Below are 19,577 nucleotides of genomic sequence, written 5' to 3'. Positions count from 1 at the left end.
TTCGAATGAATGTTTCTCTGTTTAACATAAATTATTACATAAATTAGAACTTCAAAAGGAACGTTTTTATTCAGGCGGTGTTGTAAATTTGTAATAGAACGAAATGGCCAATTTATGTCTTAAGCACTTTATTTATCTGAAAATCTGTTAATCTGATGCGAAGTTTAAAAATCACAAAACACAAGACAAAACCTGTTGATCTATTGTAGGATAAATAGATTGTTTGCACTGTAAACGGAAAAAAATGCATAGTTATAACCATTGTTCTTTTCCATGAGGGAGATAATTTTCAAAAAGTAAAATACGCATTTGGTAAATCAACTGTACATTACTTCTTAACAACTAAACCAACGATATCAACTGCATTTGATTCAGATCCATATGATATATGAGTGTCGAAGTTATTCTTCACTAGACAACAATCTAAAAACAGTTAAAATGGCTCTATCGAAAATGTTGTTCAAATATGTCCCACTTGCCCCATGTATGTTAAAAATAAAGGGAAAGTGAAAATTGCAGAATTTGGCTTTAATCAAAACTTTTAAATAGTTTTTGATGTCACACAATTATTTAATTGCTCAAAATATTCAATTTCCACATCAATGATGAATTTAGAAACGACTATTTTTTTGGAAATCCATTGAATTAAAATAAAAGTAATAGATTTTGCCGGTAGTTTAAAGTCATGATTAAACAATACCATTAGTATGGTGCCGCAAATGGTTTTGATTCCAATTTTTTTTGTGTCAGGCGAATTCGTTGATAATTCTGCTTCATCTTTCTAGAACATTGTTAACATTAAAAACGTTCACCGATTAATCGGCAGCCATAGTACCCACTTACCCCGTATTTTCACTTGCCCCGGGGTACCTTACTTCTTTTTGGATGTTTTTTATTTATACTCATGCGTTCATGCTTCTAATTCCGAATGATTCAAAGAACAATTTGGGAATGGTACATGTTTTCGCTATGAAACACGATCATCTAACTTAAAAAAAGTTGTACTAGACCCCCCGACAGATTATTTACATCCCGGTCGCAAATGAAAGGTATATGCCTCCTCTGTCATGTGGCAAAATTTCAGACATGCCGAATTTTTTGAAATAAAGTTATTAAAAAAAGACACCGTGAATACATCGTGGAGTGTGTGCTCCCGAATCAGTTTAGTTTTATATTAGTAAGTATATAAAAATATAGAAATTGTTAGATTTTTCGTTTCAAATTTCGTTAAAAACCTAATTTCACCTGAATTTTCTTTAATTTTTTTGATTTTTTTCATAGGGTCAACTCATAGTTTCATTGACGCTGAAGGTCGTTTTCGAGTAAAGACCAACCGTGTCAAAAAAGAACTGGGTGTAATCTACACCTCTACTGTAATCTACTGGGTGTAATCTGTCCTTAAACCTGGTTTGAGGCCGAAGTGGAGGCGAAGAAATCGGTTATTAATAAGAGGTGCTGAAAAATGACTTCAAAAGGGCCCTTGGAATCCACGACACGACTTTGCATCTTTGACAAAGTTATACTGATCTGATTCATATCTGGTTACATTTACACAAATAGGATAGAATAGTTTAAGATACTTTTCGTTTTCTGTTAGATATTTCTAACAAAATACTGAAGACGTTTTATAGAAGAAAACTAAATACGTATTTGACGACTCAGAACGGGGTTATGTAGTAAGCATCTCAAATAGCTATTCGAGGAAAGGCGTAGGATTGCCAATCCGGAGATGGCGAGCTCGATTCTCGGTCTGGTCAAAGATGTTTTCGGGTTGGAAACTTTCTCGACACCCTGGACATAGTGTATCCATTGTCTTGCCACACAAGATACATACTCATGCAATGGCGGACATAGAAAAGTTTTCAATTAATAACTGAGGAAGTGCTAATTAGAGGTGTGCGCCGCCAATGCTGACAGTTTTTGGCACGCCGCTGGACTATGATTTTCCACGCCGACTGAAATTCGAAGAAATCCGATAGATATCCCTAACTCATCACGTTGAAACTCCACTGAAATTTTCTTGAAAATACCAATGATTTCCTTGAAAAAACTAAGAAGAACTTCGAGTGCAAATTCTGAAGCATTACTTGTTTTTTTTTTAACTTTTTTCTCCGTGTTTTAAGATTTCCGTTGAAATCCAAAGAATTTCTCGTTGAAATGGAGTTGAAGAATATTTGTTTGTTTGTTTATTAATGACATTTTACACCAGAAAGGTGCATTCGTGTCAGGAGAGTTAGAGAAGAAGGGTTGTTGACAGAAAGAAATTTTGGCCAAAAGCCAAATGTTGTTTGGCCTAATGTGGCATTTGACCGAATAAACCATTTAGCTAAAACCCATCTAGCCTAAACTTATTTCGCCGAAAATGTCGTTTGATGTTTGTCGTTTGATCGAAAGGTACATACTGTCGAAAATGTCGTTCAGCCGAACAGTTTCTTTGGCTAAAATAATCCGAATAGCTCAATTGGCCGAAATGGTCGTTTGATAGAAAGAACAATTTGGCCGAAATGAACATCTTGCCTAAAGTGTCGGAGTGTTTCGCAGAAAGGCCAATTCGGCTAAATGATTTATTCGGCAAAACGTCATTTTCGGCCAAACAATTATTTCGACCAAATGGCAGTTTCAGTCTACAGGGTTGCTTGGCCAAATAACATTTTCGGTCAAACCATTTTCGACCCAACAACCGTTTCGGACGAACGTTTACATAATTCCGCCAAATGGAACTCGGCTTACAGTGTATGTTGGCCAAGCGACATTCGAACAAATGGTTTTTCGCCGAATGACTTTCGACCAAACGACAGAAAGGGCCATTTAGCCAAAAGGTGTTTGGCCAAACAAATCATTAGACTCATCTGGCCGAAAATGTCATTTAACGAAATGGATATATGACTGGCGCAAACTGAAGCTCTCCTTCACAACCGGGCCAGATGGGATTCCATCATCAGTTTTGAAACGTTGTGCTGTAAATCTCTGCCGCCCACTTGCGAGAATTTTCCAGCTTTCGGCACTGCAAAGCGAGTTTCCTTCGCACTGGAAACATTCGTATATATTTCCGGTGCACAAAAAGGGAGATAAGCGGAACATTCTCAATTACCGCGGAATCACATCTCTGCCTGCCTGTTCGAAGTTGTTTGAAATTATCATGCATGACGCTTTATTTGCGTGTTTTAAAAACTACATTGATTTCGATCAACACGGTTTTTATCCGAAGCGGTCAGTTACTACGAACTTGGTTCAATTTACGTCCAGCTGCCTGCGTTGTTTGGATTCCGGATGGCAGGTTGATGCAGCATATATGGATCTGAAAGCCGCTTTCGATACTGTGGACCATGAAATTCTACTTGCTAAGCTGATGTTACTCGGCGTCTCATCAACGGCTACCGATTGGTTTGGGTCATATTTGCAGAATCGTTCGATGCGTGTGAAAATTGGCACATCAGAATCAGAAGTTTTCGCAAACAAATCGGGAGTACCTCAAGGCAGCAATCTGGGCCCGCTACTGTTCTCGATCTTTATTAATGATATTTTCATGCTGTTGTCACAATGCTGCCGCCTCTTCTACGCAGACGATTCAAAAATCTATTACGTTATAAAAAACTTGACAGACTGCAACGAACTGCAAAATATGTTGTATATTTTTGCGGACTGGTGCTCAAGAAATCTCATGGACTTAAGTATTGAAAAATGCAACATCATTTCATATCACCGGAAAAACGCACCAATCATCTTCGACTATGTCCTGTCTGGACGATCGCTCACTCGCGTTCAGCACATTAAGGATCTTGGCGTTATCCTGGATAGCGGACTTACCTACAGACCTCACTACGATGACATTGTAGCCCGAGCTAATCGTCAATTGGGTTTTATTTTCAAAATTGCCAGTGAATTCCATGATCCGTTATGCTTTAGATCACTGTACTGTTCCCTTGTGCGATCAATACTGGAATCATCCGCTGTTGTTTGGTGCCCTTTCCAGACCACATGGATCGCTAGGATCGAAGCCGTTCAACGGAAGTTTCTAAGATACGCTCTTCGATCCCTAAGGTGGCGTGATCCGACGAACTTGCCACCGTACGAGGAGCGGTGCCGGTTGATTAGCATCGAACCACTAGAGTTTAGACGGATTGCCGCTCAAGCTGCGTTTGCTGGGAAGCTGCTCACGGGTCACATCGATTGTCCAGCACTACTGTCGCAGTTAAATCTATATGCACCTGAAAGACCTCTTCGTCAACGTCTATTTTTGCTTCTAGAACCACAGACTAGCAACTATGCACTACACGAACCAATTCGATTCATCAGTCGCCGCTTCAACGAATTCTTCGATATTTTTGACTTTAATTCATCAGTTGACGTGTTTCGTCATCGGTTACTAGACTTTTTCCGTACCGCTGACCGTAACCAATTAGTTTAACTAATATTCATTTAGACATTCATTGTCAGTTGAATTATTTTAATAAATAAACAAATAAACAAATAAACAAATGACCGAAAATATCGTTTAGTCATTTGGCCGAAACAGTCGTTTGGCAAAATAAGTCATTTGACCGAAAATACCGTTTGCCGAAAACGTCATTTGGCCATTTAGGCCATTTAGTCGTATGATCCATTCGGTCAAATGGCCCTTTCTGTCAAACGACCAATACGACCAAACGGCTTTTTTGGCCTGTTGACTCATTCGGCCAAACCACAACTTCAGCCAACAACCAGTTAGAGATAACGTTTTTTTTTCGGCCGATTGTCGCTTCGGCCAAATGAAATTTTTGGTCAAACCGCTCGCCATGTATGACCGTTTCGCACGAAATGTCTTTCCGTCGAATGATTTTCGGCCAAACGACCCTTTCCATTTTTTTGTAATTTTCTGAAAAATTTTCAAAGAATTTCCTATGAGCAAAACAAAGAATATCCCGTTGAAATTCAAAGAATTCAAAATTCCGAAAAACAAAAGAGCTTTTCGTAAAATAATTATAATTGAATGTTTAAATTCTAAAAAGGTTTAGTGGAAATTATATATCACGCGGAAGAATACTGTACGGTTGAAACAACTGTTCCTTTGTTGCTTCAAACAACGAGAATATTGTTGATTCAATCTTCAAATTTGTTGTTTCAACACTGATTCACTGCTTTATTCAAATGAACTGCATTGTTTTTTCAATCCTGCATCGTAAGACTTAAACAATAAATATTTCGTTCTTATGACTTATGATATACGGTAGATGACTCTCTCTCGCCATAAAGATAACTCGATTCGCTTGTAGTCATTTTTTCCTGTTTTGTTGATAAAAACCCAGATTAATCCACCAAGCAGCGATGATGCCTTTCTCGTGCATCGTAAAATGTACTGAAAAAATCACATAAGAAAGGTCAAAAAAGCACTTTAGGGGAATAGAACGCATATTTTCCCTCATTTTGCATGTTTTTGCATTAGTTACTATGCATTTCTACCATACTAGAACAAAAATTTTTTTTTTCGATTTTAACATTTTTTTCCAAGGGGGGAAATTCAATGTCAGATCGGGCCAATTTTCAATAGCAAGCAATGGGACCACATTCCCCGTCGAATGCAACTTGTTGCGAGTAAATCGGGTAATGCTAAGTTCCAAAAAGTGTGTCTACAAAATTTGTACACATACACACATACACACACACATACATACGCACATACAGACATCACCTTGATTCGTCGAACTAAGTCGATCGGTATATAACACTATGGGTCTCCGGGCCTTCTATCAAAAGGTGTTTTTTGGAGTAGTCCTATAGCCTTTCGGCCCAGCTTTGTTGTACGAGAAAGGCAAAAAACAACAGGAAAACCGTCTTCCACCAGAGGTCGTACAGACTGAACACTTAGACAACGGACACATAACACTTAGTGAGCCAGTGGAGAATTTTTCCACCACGAAAAGTTTCCTTTTTACCGAGGCGATCGAACCCACACTCCATAGAACATGTGTCTAGACGACTGACGTCGCTAACCGCACGGCCACGAAGCACACACAATATGATGTCATCATATTTTCGATAAAGTTGTTTCACAGAAGTTTCGTAAGTAAAAACAACCATGAATATTGTTGTTCTGATGTATTATTTGCAAGGTTCGCACTTTTCGTTTCGGTGAGTCAAAACAAGTCGAAGGAGAATCTTTTTTGGCAGTCTGTGGCGAGAAACATTTCACTCGTTCTTTTTTCTTTAAATCATTGATGACATTTTTTGATCATTTCATCATTCTTACGCCTCATTCATTTTTCACGATAATTTTCAGTGTGCGCTTATGAAAAAAATTAAAGCCGCAATGGGATTAGAACCTAGAACACCAACAAAAATAGCACTGGGATGCGCTTACTTTAGCCATACCTCCACGACTGCTTGTTGGGATAGGTATTTGTTACATAAAGGCTACCCTTGTCTGCAATGGTGAAGGCACGAAAAAGATAAAAGAAGTGAGAAAACAAGCAAATCAACTTTTTGCGGATCGAACAGTGAGGGACAAACAGTTCTATCAGGCCTTTTTGTCTTTGCCGCAGAATGATTTTTCGGTGAAAATCTGCGTCAGTGAGCATCATCTGCTAGTGAGAATGAGTGAGCATTACGATCCCTGATTATTTGAGAGTGATAGCTGGGAAGCATGGTTGAAACAAATATATACGAGAGTTGAATCAACTAGACTGTATCTAGTCTGTTGGTATAATTCAAGAAACAAACCAGTGAACTATCGCGTATGGACCGTATTGTTGATTCAATCCTATTTGTGGTTGTATCAACAATAAATATTTTTATTGTTGCAGAATCCATATGGTTGATTCTAACACATTTTTCTCCGTGTAGCAATTGAAAAAAAAATATGCAAATTCTATTAAATTTCCTATGCAGTATCCGAACATTTTTCCGTGAAAACTCTGATGAATTTTCCGTGAAAACTCCGGATGATTGTAATAAAAAATTGCCACGCCGATTCACGCTGCCGCCGCCGTTGGCTAAAATGGCTTCCGGTGTGACGCCTAAAACGCCGCCGCCGCCGGCCAAAATTCTGACAAACGCCGCCGCCGACGGTATTTTAACCGGCGCACACACTGCTAATAGAATAGATACTAAGTTGAAAAGCAGATCAAGTTCCAGTTGGAATGTAGGACCATTGAAGAAGAAGAAGTAAGCGTTAATAGAAAAAATTGTATAACAAAAAGTTTTAAAAATAGTTTTATGATATAGTTCAGCGGCGCAGCCAAAATTTTTGATAAAATAAAGTATGGTTTAAGTTTAAATTTGTTTCGAAATTCCGCGGAATTCCGTTAAATTTCGTGAGAAGCTGTTTTTCTCTAGCGAAATTTTTGTAATTTCACGAAACGAAACGAAATGAGGAAATCAGATTTCGCCATGCCCAAATTCCGCGAAATTCCGCGGAATTTCGTTTCGAACCACCTGAAACGAAATTTTTCGAAATACCAGATTGAAAAAATCAGAAGCGTTATGTACAAGACACAACCGCCCAACGTAAACTATACGTAAGGCAGTTTAGTTCATTGAGGATTTTAGTGCCATCATGCATGAATATTTTTAGAAAAATCATTTGATTACTAATGTTACTGGTTTCGAACAAAAATAGCGTATCTTAAGAAACAGCAGCCAATTCAGCAGGAGACCTGTCAAGCAGCCAAAATGTTGGCTCAAATACTGAAAACGGCTACGGCTTTTTTTTTTTTGTCTTTAAGTCTCCTAACTTGCAGCCCGAGGCTGGCTCGTCTCCGCCGGCCATATTTGATTTTATGCCGTTTTTAAATAAACAAATTTGAATGCATTTTACATTAGTTTGCAATAATATATGCAAGTCATTTATAGATAGATTATGAAATTAAATTGCATTGTTTATTGGATTCTATTGTCATGTGAGTAGGACACATTAAATAGCGGAACGGAAAAGAGGATGCTCCCCTAGGGTTTCTTCTATTGAAATATTTCATCAAATGCTTCAAAACCCAAATGTAGGCAATTCGGATCCAAAAAAGGCATCATTACTAGAGGCCTGAATAAGAGAAACGCGGATAGAAAATATGACTCTGCCAACACTGCATTCAATCTTCTTCATCAAAGAGCAACATATGAAAAGGAAGAAATGGTTTATGTAGATAAAATCTCACAATCCGCTATTTAATGTGTCCACATCACATGACAATAGAATCCAATAAACAATGCAATTTAATTTCATAATCTATAAATGACTTGCATATATTATTGCAAACTAATGTAAAATGCATTCAAATTTGTTTATTTAAAAACGGCATAAAATCAAATTTAGCCGTTTTCAGTATTTGAGCCAACATTTTGGCTGCTTGACAGGTCTCCTGCTGGATTGGATGCTGTTTTTTGACGGTTCGATTGGCGGCACATACCTATCCGCGTTTCTCTTATTCAGGCCTCTATGTGTAACGGCCTTATTAGTTTTCAGTTTGAAAAAAAAAGCTCAACATTTTTCCAAAGTCGTTTTTTAATATAAACATGTTTGTGCAATTACATTGCGATGATTGCATTACTAGCAAGGGCATTGGCATTGATAACAATTGATTGTCTCATGCCTGCACAAACATGCCCCTATCTGCATCACTTTTTATACACCATGCACTAAGAAGACCTAAGAAGGACATACCTTCACAAAAAAGCTATGTACTTTAATATTTTTGAAAATCATAGGTAATGAAACGTACACACGGTCAAGCAGTTTGACCAACATTGACTCCACCTCTCGTTTATTTAAACATCCATCGAGTTTTACCAACAGCGGCACGAACAATCAATTTATTCGACCAACAAGATCACACACGAACGATCGAAGCGACAACTTGAGCACCAACCATCAAAAAATATATGGGGGTTTGTGCAACTTTACTACAAGTGCTCAAACATGTTCGGCGAACCTTGACTCCACCCCCGACAACTCAAACCAAAATCAAACCGTTTATGCAACGTACACATCAGTTTGACGAACATTGACTCCGCCCCCAAGAAAACGCTTCGGTTGCTGCTTTGTGACAGTTAACGGCTCGTGTGTGATATTGTTGGTCGAATAAATTGATTGTTCGTGCCGCTGTTGGTAAAACTTGATGAATGTTTGAACAAACGAGAGGTGGAGTCAATGTTGGTCAAACTGCTTGACCGTGTGTACGTCTATTACGCATTTTTGTTACATTTGTTTCGACCGCGGTCACTGGTCTGGCTCCATTGTTCTACTTTTTGTGCGAAACACCGCACAAAAAGCAGAGTCCGATAGCCAACCGCACTGATCCGCATAATCCGCATGACTGCTTCTTCAAGAGTCACCCTAAGCAAATTTGTGAAAATTGCTCTAAATCGGTCAATTTAGGAGCTAGAGAAATATTTTTCTTACAAAATTCTTGGAAACAGGCTGAAAAACAACTTCGCGGAACATTGTATAACCGTATTTCTGAAACAATTAAAAAGGTTTTTTTTATTTTTTTTTAATGTGGCCCACCTTAATTTTTATGAAAACCCTATTAAACCCCTTTCCGTTAGGAACAACTTTGTACAACAAAGTTTTGCCTTTCTCGTACAACTAAGTTGTACCGAAAGGCTATCATTTCACTCCGAAAACGAACTTTTTATAGAAGCCTCTGTGACCCATAGTATTATATACCAATCGACTCAGCTCGACGAGCTGAGCACATGTCTGTCTGTTCGTGTGTATGTGTGTGTGTATGTGTGTGTGTATGTGTGTGCACAAAAGCTATAAAAACATTAGACAACTTTTCGTATAGAAATCCTTAACCGATTTTCTCGCAACAAGTTTCATTCGACAGGGGACAAAACCTTGTTGATCACTATTGAATTTTATAACGATCGGTCATTGCGTTTAAAAGTTATGAAGAAAATGGTACATCGGACCATATAAACCCCATATATAAGGTTGGTGTCTTAACTAAATGCGAGAAAGGCACCACCAACGCTAGGTGGATTAATCTGTTTTTTTTTTCTATCTCTGCTATTTTCGGCTTGAAAACAAACCAGTTTGTCTGCTACCTGGACCAATCAATGTGCAGTATTAGCAAGCCGAGTCTGATGATTGCAAATGCTAGTTTAAAGCTCCGAGGTGAATAACAAATGAGAATTCTCAAATAAAGTAAATTTCAACAACATAAAAGTTAACAAAAGATGGAAGCGAAATTTGGAAACAAAAGGTCCTTAAAAGTGGAAGTTGCAGGCTAAAGTTGGCGAAATATGAGCGTTCAGTGATAGACACTAACGTGCCATCGATCAGCGGCAATCCGACGACTAGCGAATTTCGGATTAGTTCAATTGAAGGGTAAAGGATTCCCCAGACCTAAGCCATTTTATCGTTGGGTCGCTGCAGGCAATGTTCTATTAACGCTTCCTTACCATACCAACTGCGACTGAATTGCTGTCGCCTAGCGATAGAATCGCGTCGCGACTGTCGCGTCGCGTGTGTTTGGGGGAACCTTAATGTGATTATGACGACTGCAGACAACCAATATGGTGCAATCAGGGGATAGCAATTAATGATGATGATTTCGACCTCGATTTGAACAGTGCTAGTAATCCAGAGATCTTTGAAACGTCGATGGATTATAGCCCTGCTGGGTTATCTGATTCGGAGGTGGAAGACACAGATGTAACCGATAGCTTAGCCAGTTTTATTCAGAAAAGGGAGTCTAGAACACAACATTTCACACTCAGCTTTGAAACCTTTGCTCAGTCGGCTATCTACGATTGACCGGACCGGAACCGCATAAATTATTAGGAACCCCTAGAAATGAACCAATTCAATTGGAAATCGGAGCTGCACTTGGCATAAGACGAGTTTGTACAATCCACTAAAAAGCTCAAAATAATTTTCTTAACAATCGGGGCTGGCCAATACTGGCACCAAGTGTTAGGTAAAATGCCTGATAAATAGTATCTTTGTAATTACGCAAAACTCAAATGCCTTATTTTCTGTATTTCACAGGCGAATGTCTTCGTTAAGCTTTTCATGATCTCGACCAGCCTCGAATCATCAGCCTTAATATAAACATTGATGGGTTACCGCTTATTAATCATGGTACCGATCAGGTTTGGCCGGTTTTATGCAACATATTCGAACACACAGAAATGAAGCCAATCAGCATCGGTATGTTTGACGGAAAAACTGAACCGAGTTATGTGGAGGAATATCTGAAACCATTTGCCGACGAGATGGAATAAATTTTGCTATCGGGAATTCTCATCATCAAAAATCTCTTGACTGTAATAAAAGTCAGGGAATTCAAATACTACTCCCCCGCAAGGGCTTAATTAAAGGTTCTATTAGTTTTATTTAACTTTTCAATCTTTTGTTGATATCTATTGTTATTGAATTGCAGGAACAGTGGACTTCATTTCACGGGTGTTTGAAGTGTACTATTGTTGGAGAATGTTTGAATGTTCTGCGTGTAAATGTTTATCCAGCAAATGCGGCTCCTAAACGAACAAATTAAGGATCTCGAAGGATTTCAGAGGGTATCATCAGGTTTACTAAATGCGAGAGAATTGTAAACTCAGAAAGATTTTTGTCGAATCACCATTGCTTCGTTTGCCAATAAACGTGGTTGAAGATGCAATAGTGTCAGATTCATGGCATCTATTACATTTGGGAATCACAAAAAAAACTAAAGGCTTTAAAATCGTAATTTATAAAGAAGGTCAAATGTATTGTGCAAAATGGCCCAAAACTACCACCGAAAGCATAGATAAAATTTTCCTCAACATAAGGTTACCATTCGAAATTCACCGTAAAGTGTGAGAATTGCGTTTTTGCCATTGGAAGGCATCAGAATGTGCCTCTTTGCTCAATTACATCGGAATAGCATTTCTCCAACATTTTGTCAAATGGTATAGCAGTAGTAGCTTTAAATTTTGAACTGAAAATGGTATAGTTGAAACAGAACTTCTAAATTTTGAAACTTATGTCGAATTCGTTTTTAAAAAGTTCCAACCTAAGTGCTGTCAAAGTGTTTTTTTATTCGCTCAGGTTGGAACTAGGTTCGCACTAGTTCCAACCCCAAAGCTGTCGGGTTCGCACTGTGTTGTTTCACGGTTTCGCACCGGGTTCACCAATACAACTGTACTTCAACTGTCAAAACCATGTGAGTGGGTGGGACTGGGCGGAATAAACGAGCAGAGCATGAGCATGAGCATGATTGACCGCCCACGGTTGCTACTCTGTTATTGCCAGGTCAGCTGTAATTACACAGAGAACCAACAGATGAAGTTTGGGACTAACATCATCCTCAATGTGTAAGAACTGGTCACCCAAAAATAAGCAATACCAGCGCCGGCCGTGTCCGAATGCAGATCAATTGAGGAAGAGGTAGGAAATTGTTGACGTGATACTCGCTTTGATAGAAGCCGACGAGTCATCTGCACTTCCACGAGAAATCACTGGGATATTGGATATATGGGGCAGGGAGTGTGGCAGGGTTCGTTTTGGTAAACGGTCTGCCGTGTATAGCGTGTAATTTGATTTGAAACAAAAAAAAAAACAATCGAACGAACGACCGACCGCACTACACAACTGGATGCGAAGTTAATTTTCACTTTCTGATTAACTTACTCGCCCGCACAATGCAGAACAAAATTTCGGTGATCGGCCGATCGTTTTACTTTCCGCACAAAGTAAAACAAAATTTCGACAACCGGCCGATCGCTCTGCTTATTGGAGAAACACGACTGGACAAGAAATAAATATTAACTTTCTGAATAATTTACTCACCCGCACAATGCAGAGCTATATTCCGGTGACCGGCCGATCGTTTTGCTTTCCGCACAAAGCAAAACTAAATTTCAATGACCGGCCGGCTGCTCTGCTTACTGGAGAATCACTAGGGGAGGAGGTTCGGTTGTGGGCACCGTTCGGTTATGGGCACCACTATGTATCTTTTGACAGATAAGAGATGCTGTCAGTCTGACAACCGTCATTTGTTTGCTATAGTAGCATGATGTTTTGTGCACAATATCAAATCGGATGGGCATCTCTACTTTGAACTAGAAACAAATCAATTTTTTGTACAAGAAAAACTACACGAACATTTTTTTTGATCTTTTTCAAAGTGTCATAAATTGAAATGATTTGTTTCTAAAGTGAATTCTAATGCGTATTTATACAGTAAATTTAATCTGTTCTGAGCCTCAAGCTCAATGATGATTGCCATCAAAATTTTAGCGCAATTTTTTCTTCAAATTCCAAAAAGGCTGCGAAATTCGGTTGTGGGTGCCCTTATTGGTTCGGTTATGGGCACCCTCATTTCATTGGTAAATCATTCAATATCGTTTCAGTTGCCCTTATTTTTAATAACGTTTTTAAGCAGTTTTTATAATTATTTAGACATAATTGATTGAAAAAAATGAGTTTATTTCATATTTTTGTTCGTTGGGCATGTCTAATTATTATACACACACTTTTTGGAACAAAGCATTGACCGATTTCCTTGCAACAAGTCGATGGGGAATCCTGTCCCAGTGTTTTCTATTGAAAATTTGGCAGATCGGACTATGGGATCAAAATTTATGGGCAAAACATGATTTTTTGTAATGAACGGGAAAGGCACTATTACCGCTAGGGTGATTAATTAGGATTTTTTTACTGAGATGCATACCAATAAAACGTAAATCAATGAAAAATTGAAACCCTTTTACCTAAAGGGTTAATTTAGCCCTTTTTATGTGATTTTTTGAACATTCTCCCTAATGCACCGAGGGAGGCATAATCAATGGCTATTAGAATGAATAAACTACTCCTTGTCTTTAAATCTGGGTGGTTTTTATTCATGCTTCATATTTTTAGCTAAGTTTTCAAGGGTGCCCATAACCGAATCACAAAATAATGTCCAAAATTGTCAATATTTTTTGTCTAAATTGTCAATATTTTTTCAAATCGATGAAATCATACTAATTTCTTTGCTAATAGTAAGGTGCCCATCCAAAAGGACGCACGAGATTCTGCAAACAAAGACTCAAACGTCGTTCCGTCCAATCTCATAACACTTCCACGCAATCCAAAACCAGCAACAGGCAGCCGAAGGCTTCCGCTACCTGTATGTAGTGATGGCCCGCGTAGGAGTGCCTTCAGACCGGACAAATCGCCGCCTGAACCCCCGTCCACAAAACCACACACGTCCCCCCGAACAAGTACCCGAGAAATATTCATATCAATGATGTATGTCATTAATACATATATATGATCCTAGCGCGTATTTAGTTAAGTCGATTTTATATATTGCAATCATGGAACGGACTCACCATATCTGCAGTTGATTGAAGTTCATTCCAGATTGAAGTTAAATAGCATTCAAATTCCAGCCTCGTTTCCATCCTCTACAGATATGATCCCTCCTGGCTGGCCTCAGATCTAGCTGCAATTCTCCAGAATCCAGTGGAAAACAGCTTCGACCTTCTTGGGAACTCACGTATTTCGAATTATTTTGACAAATCAATTTTCTGTGGAAATATTTAGAACATACTAGTATAAAACGATACACTATTCTCATGGACGCGAATTTCAATATATACACTTTGCTTATTTAATCATATGTCCCAATAATTAAATTAGTTATCAACTCCTATAACCAGATCGCTGTCTTCTGGAAAAAAAATGTTCAATATGTTTGCCACGCGGAATACAAATTGATGTAATCATTGTCAAATAAAGTCAACCTTAACAACCTAAAAATAAAAATAATTGAATAACTGGTGAAAACTTTGAATAGAATGAATATATTGAAAATAAACACAAATATGAATATTGTAAATTCAATGAATATCTTATATGTTAAGAACTCGTCAAATTTGTTTTTTTCTGCATTGAAGCATCCGTATGATGCGAGCGGACTTAACATAATGCACAGATTACTTCGGCCTTACCTTATAATCAACTTCAAATGTATAATAATCAGAAATGAAGGTACATATTGTAAAAAAATATATTGCATGACAATTAAATTTTTTAACTTTTATCTTTGGCTAAATCGGTTATTCTTCACAAATCTATCAGAATAATAAATGAAGTGCCTACAGATGAATTAAATTTGTTTGTATTTATAAGGTTATTTCGCCCAAAAGATTTTTACAGTAAAATTCTTAACATCTAGGGGGGAAGACGGCCCCGGCAGGCTCTGCTCTACCATTGTCAGGGTTGTCTTTGTCGAGCAAATTTTATGAAATATGGCCACAACATTCTTTGATATGCAAAGAATGTTTAGGCCAAATTTGAGCGTAGTCAGTCATGAAAAACCCCCTGCCAACAACAGAACAAAACCTGCCAAAGCCGTCATTCCCCTTAATAGCATTAGTGTTTTCTTATATTATGCTATTAAAAGAACAAAACCATAAAATCTATTAATTATAACAATCTGCATAACGTTTTGAAGGTGTTCAAATTAAATTGAAAGGTTTTTGACAAGTACTAGTATCAGTCATAGTTAAAACTTGATTTCGGGAATAGCTGCAATTTTACACGTCGTTGATTTTTCAAAACTTTTTGCTCTGGAGACGAGCCAGTCCAGGGCTAAAAGTCTCCTTAATAAAGACAATAAAAAAGAAGACTTTTTGCTGTATCAATAAACGAAGATTTCAACCAAAAAATATACTTTCAATGGAGGAATACAAAATTTTGACAGATGGAAAAATATGCAATACATTTGAAGTTTATTTTTGATTAACAATATGACATATTTATGTTCCATCACAACCTGCGTATCTCGTAAACGCTGATTGTTTCATCCAGAAGCAGTGTGCAGCTACTGTTCAATTATTGTTTGTTCCTTTCATCCTACCAATACGTAGCAATAATTAATTGTGAAAAAGTCATGTACGCTGAAACTGAACTACTTCTGGTCCACCGTAGTAGAAATTGAAATACAATTTAACAACAAAACTAGCCTTTGCTCTGATACGGAAAACTTACCTCATTGGAATGCGAAGAACGGAAGTGGAAAGATCTATTGTCAGATTTTCTGGATATGATACACTGCGCGGCGTTTGTAGTGTTCCCAAATGGGTACTTGCACAAAACTTCACGCGGCGAATGACTGTCGAAAGGTACGGCCGCGCCAAACGATACACCGCAATGCTATTCACCCATAAGAATCAAGTAAACGGGGTGCAGAAAGCGCGGCGGTACATTTCATGAGGGGTTCGCCGCGTGCAATTTTGAGAAAATCAGGCAATATTTGTATAGCACTCACATTCCCGTACGAATCCTTACTTCTCTGTCACACGTATCAGCATATTTAAATTATTGGGTAGAAATGTGACTGGTGACTTGATTAGGCGCGGGAACAAAGGTGTTGCCCAAATAGATATTTTCTCTATATGTACCTACCTCATCAAACCCCAACATCACTCAACTCACGTGCAACTGAATGGCTGACCATATTGGCAGGACAGCACAAGAGTCCCCAGGAACGAATGTTCTCAATCGATCGATGTCGTCTCGTGATTCGACTGCTGGCGACCGAACGGGTAGAAACTGCAACACAGCAAAGGATAACTTCACAGGTATTTGAAGGGTAAACTTAAAAAATCAAATCTATAATTTGTCCAAAAAAATGACGGACGGAAAATTTTCGCGTCCACTTTGTAGCGCAACCTACTTCGATCCCAGGGACTGGGCGGAATAAACGAGCAGAAGGGAAAAACAAAACTGTCTGTTATTCAAATAAAATGCGCGTTGAAATTTTTTTCCGGGAATTTTGTTATATTTGTTATTGTAGTTTTGATTGAAATTAATCCGGAACTGTTGTCTAGCTCAGTTTTAAAAATAATTGTTAGGGAAAATATTTATAAGTTCATTCAGGGTTTGCTCACAGATTGTGTCCTAAATTAGGTCGGTGGATGAAATTAATTTGGGAATTCCCCTTGAAACCTGTTCACAAAATCTGCTAAGAATTGTCAGAAAAATATATTTGAGGAAAACCGAATATAATTCTTGAGGAATACCGGAATGAGTTTCTTAAATAATATGCAGTATTTCTTTTGAAATTCTTCCAAAAACTCTTTCGTGCGTTTCAGAATTCAATTCCAATAATTCTTTCTTGAATTCTTGTATGCATTCATTCGCGATATCTTTCAGGTATTCCTCCATATTTTTTTCCAAGAGATCCCTTCGAGATGAATTCCTTTGGAAATCTTCTAGGAATATCTTTGAATACTGTTCCAGGATTTCCTCTGAAAGTTGCTCCAGGAATTAATTTGGAGGAATTCCTCCGGAAGTTCCTTGAAGAATTCCTCCGGAAGTTCCTTGAGGAATTCCTCCGGAAGATCCTGTAGGAACTCCTCTGGAAGTTTATTCCTCCAGAAGGTCTTTAAGGAATTCCTCCGGAAGTTCCTTGAGGAATTCCTCCGGAAGATTCTTTAGGAACTCCTCTGGGAGTTTATTGAGAAATTCCTCCAGAAGGTCTTTAAGAAATTGCTCCGGAATCTTCCTTGAGGAATTCCTCCGGAAGTTCCTTGAGGAATTCCTCCGGAAGTTCCTTGAGGAATCCCTCCGGAAGATCCTTTAGGAACTCCTCTGGAAGATTATTGAGGAATTCCTTCGGAAGGTCATTAAGGAATTCCTCCGGAAATTCCTTGAAGAATTCCTCCGGAAATTCCTAGAAGAATTTCTCCGGAAATTCCTTGAAGAATTCCTCCGGAAGTTCCTTGAGGAATTCCTCTGGAAGTTCCTTGAAGAATTATTCCGTAAGTTCCTTGAGGAATTCCTTAGGAAATGGAGGAGCTCTTCCGGAAGTTCTTGGAGGAGTTCTACCGGAAGTTCTTCCAAGAAATCCTCAAGGAATTCCCCTGGAAGTCCTTCACGAGTTTCACCGGAAGCTAAAACAGAAATTCTTACGGAAGCTCCTCCAGGAAGCAGGCAGTTTTTCGAAGAAATTTCTGGATGAATTAATGGAGGAATTCCTTAATAAACTATCGGAGAAATTCCTGAAGGAACTTCCAGAGGAGTTCCTGGTGGATCCTCCTGAGGAAGTTAATGAGGAATTTCTGAAGGAACTTCCGGAAGAAATCCCGAAGGAACTTCCGAAGGAACTTCCGGAGGAAATGCTGCAGGAACTTTCGGATGAATCCTTCAAAGAACTTTCTGAGGAATGCTTCATGGAAAAAATCCTCAAGGAACTTTCGTAGGATTTCCTCAAGGAACATGTAGAGATGAAACCTGCGGGGGAATTCCTGAAGGAACTTCCGGAGCAAAACGTTGTTATGTTTTCCATGTTGGACTATTGAAAGATAAGGAATTTCAGAAGGAACTCCTAGCATTAAGGTAGCTTCACACCTCGGGAATTTGGTCCGCGGATTTTCCCTCTGTATTTTTACATATGTTTTCAGGATTTGGGAACGGAAAATCAAAATCCCATTGAAAATGCACGGGGCCCAAAATCCGGCGGAAAATATTCCCGAGGTGTGAGGCTACCTTTAACAGGAGGGGTGGCGAGGAAAAAAATAGCGTATCCTGGAGAATTTTTATTACATGCTTCTGAGTGTTTTCCAAAAAAAAGCTTTTGCAGAAATAGTGATTGGAATTTCAATATGATTTATTAGATGAATTCTTGTAGAATAGAAAATCTGCCTTTACATGATTTCTATACGGAATTCTTGGTATAAAAATGTGCACGGGATTATAGAATATAATTAAATACAAATACAAATTCCATTATCCGCAAAAATCAGTTCACGTACTAAAACATTTTTAATTATCATCATCTGATTAGTCAAGGCCAACCCACTGCCAGTGCACTTGATGTCCTGGATCATATGTTTCAAATCAAAACAAACACGATGCTACGCACACCAACATATCGAATGACAGATGGAACTGAAAATGTTTTTTTATTCAGGGTTCGGGTTGGCACTGACCCAGGTTTAAAAACGAATTCGACATAATTATGAATATCAAAAACCCATTCCCGTCGCATGTTTTTACGTTTACAGAACAAACTCAAACAGTAGTTTCAGATCACCTAAACTTCATCCATTCCAAAGCATTTTGTGTCAATTAGTTGCAATAGAAATTTACAAAGAAACTGTTCAATCAAAGGTAATTGCCTATTTCCGGGGATTAAACCACCCGACTTGGACGTTAATTTACAATGTTATGAAAACTCATATGTGAATATGTACGTTATGTGGAAGATATTGATTTGGAAAATGTATTGGAGGTAACCACTTTCCCTTCGATGGGACTCGAACCCATGACCCTACAGTACGCTAGACTGGTGCTTTAACCAACTAAGCTACGAAGGACCTCCGTCGGCCTTCGCAACCTAGCGGCTACTGAACGAGCTCGAGATTCCCAAATTGGACGCATAGTCAAATCACTCGCAATCCATTTCTCAAGCCAATACTTCCACATGTGTATTGTACACGTCCACATTAGAGGAGCGTGAGTATTTAGAATGTCTGGCGGCTATACACATTCTTCATCAGCAACGGTACTGATCAAGTGAGGTTGTGTTAGCATTTGCCAGTCGGTCGTCAAGCTCAGACCCGACCGCATTGCGTAGGCAAGAGCACGCAACTCAAGTTCAGTTCAATCAAAGGTAATTGCCTAT

At 38.5% G+C, this 19,577-nt stretch overlaps 1 protein-coding gene across 1 annotated transcript in view; it reads right to left on the bottom strand.

The window, feature by feature from the left end:
- Positions 1-19,577, bottom strand: part of LOC134226509 (uncharacterized) — a 952,521-nt gene that overhangs the window by 316,290 nt on the left and 616,654 nt on the right. The window lies entirely within an intron of this gene.

The sequence above is a fragment of the Armigeres subalbatus genome, chromosome 1 (genome assembly GCF_024139115.2).
Source record: "Armigeres subalbatus isolate Guangzhou_Male chromosome 1, GZ_Asu_2, whole genome shotgun sequence".
In the NCBI taxonomy this organism is placed as follows: domain Eukaryota; kingdom Metazoa; phylum Arthropoda; class Insecta; order Diptera; family Culicidae; genus Armigeres; species Armigeres subalbatus.
Note: the sequence above shows the minus strand (reverse complement) of the source record. Positions and strands in the feature narration are given on the sequence as shown.